Here is a 2,165-nt window from a genome sequence, read left to right as displayed (position 1 = left end):
TGGGACTAATGAACAGATTTGTATTTTTATTTTATCAATAAAAATAAAGATATTTTGCTACTGCGTTTGTCATCTCGCTGCCATCGCGCTAGACAACACTTTTCAAGGACTGTTCACAGCCAAATGCACCCCCACAAACACATGAGGATTTTGGATTTCCAGTGCAAAAATACCTCCTGTATGCATGGATGTTGACAGTAAGTCAATCCATATAAGCGCCTATTTATTCTGGTGTTCTTCTGTATCACAGAGCTGTTTGCAGTCTAGCCATATTTCTGCTCACTGTGTCTATAGTGCTAATTATTCATGGCGCCTGTGTATACCGAGTGCTGTTGTTGATTCTGCTCAGATAAATCTGTTCCTTCGGCTTGCTGTGGAGGTGCGGAGTGTGTGTTTGGATCACAGCTCCATCAGTCTCCCAATCCCCTGCTCCCACTTGTACGTCACCTCTGATGAACAGGCCTGCTGCTCACTATTGGAGACACTTCACGGTAGTCTAGCACTGTAATGAGTGGAGATGGAGTGCATTTGAGTACCTGGTACCAGAATAGGTTACACCATTGCCTACCAGTTCCAGATGAAAGCTGTGATTTATGAAAAGTTTGGAGCGGTTTTACAAATGAAGTACTTTGTATACTATGCTACTCCTGCTATCTTTGGAGGGATGTGTGTTGTTTATTTCCTAAACAGCTCAATGGAAATTGCAAGACATTCTGGAGTCTTCGAACACGCAGCACAGTAAACCTCAAAAGCTTATGTCGCCACCTTCCCTGGGCCAATTTGCATGTAAATCTGCTCGTGTTGTTTTAGTATACTGATTTAAAGTGATTTACTGTGACTGCCGCAAGTAATTGTAATTGTTTACGCACGCCTTTGGTGGCATAAATTAAAGGAAAACATAGCTCAAGTGCTGTGTGTGCAAAGAGGGCATTTTTCTGTATTGACGAATGCTCGTTGTGGAGTGTGTCAAATTGCAGCAGCGAGCTTTCCTGACTCAAGTGTGTAGAGAGCCAGTGTTGATTTTACTCAGGAGACTGCAGTAGATTTGCACAGAAAACCTTAATGCCACAAGATGGCCAATATAATCCTAATCCAATCTTAATTTAAATTCAGCGCAGCTCAGCAGGCATGCATATTTTTTGTATATTTGATGACATTTTATAGTTTGGAAATAACAGGGGAATGGCCATAAAGCCCAGACCAAATTTAGTTCAATTAAGTAACCTCTCAGAGTGAATAAAAATTGATGATACCTCCTTTCTTTTGTTCACAGCATTGATGGTGATTTATTCCAGCACAAGGCGAAAGAAAGAGGCCAGGCACGGCAGTCCTCATAAGACTGTATGATCATTGAGATGAGCTGCAAAGCCCGTTGAGATCAATGCTGTTCATCCCTCTCAAAGTGTCCTTGGGCAAAACACTGAACCCCTGCTGCTGTGCGCTGACCCCTTCGGTGAAACAGCATGTGAATATGAGTGTCAGAGGAATACGAAATGAAACAAATTTATGATTAAACTTTGCACACAGGATAACTGAAAAAGGCTATGAGTCTAAATTTATGACTCTAGACTGTCCCACAGTCATCTATCCTTGGAAAATGTCCTTGACCAGGACAGTGAATCCCCAGCAGTTCACTAGCTGTAAATTTCTCTAGACGGGAGCGTCTAAAATGTAAATCATAAGTCAAAACTGCACTGTGTCAACTACAGACTCCATGCCTCCACCTAACCCACAAGGGGGAGCCATGTGAGAAGTTTTTTTTTTCGCTTCTATTGATCGCTTTCTACCACTTTTCTTCCTCCTCAAGGCCTTCGCCATCTGTGCAACTGTGACAATGTGTGCTGAAATTAAATGCAAGCCAAAGGCAAAGTAATTTTTGTCTGTGGTCCAGCTAAGAAAATTAAAACACAATAATAAAAAAAAAAGCTCAATATACAGCATTAGGAATATCCTTAATTGTCACAGACTTGTTTACAGAAGTATAAGGGTGCCTGCTGCCTTCTGGGATACATATCAAATACAATAACTTCACAGACTTTTGTGTATCAGCGTAATCTTCAGTTTGATCAATTGAGCATATCGTGCTGTGTTTAATATTTTCGCCATGCTTTTGCTATCAAATAAAAGCAGATTGTTTTATTGATATTTTCACAGTAACGTAAATC

The sequence above is a fragment of the Aulonocara sp. 'chitande type north' Nkhata Bay genome, linkage group LG11 (genome assembly GCF_057382095.1).
Source record: "Aulonocara sp. 'chitande type north' Nkhata Bay isolate Kocher_YH1m ecotype deep benthic linkage group LG11, A_spYH_male_GT1.1, whole genome shotgun sequence".
NCBI lineage: Eukaryota > Metazoa > Chordata > Actinopteri > Cichliformes > Cichlidae > Aulonocara > Aulonocara sp. 'chitande type north' Nkhata Bay.
This window is presented reverse-complemented; position numbering follows the sequence as displayed.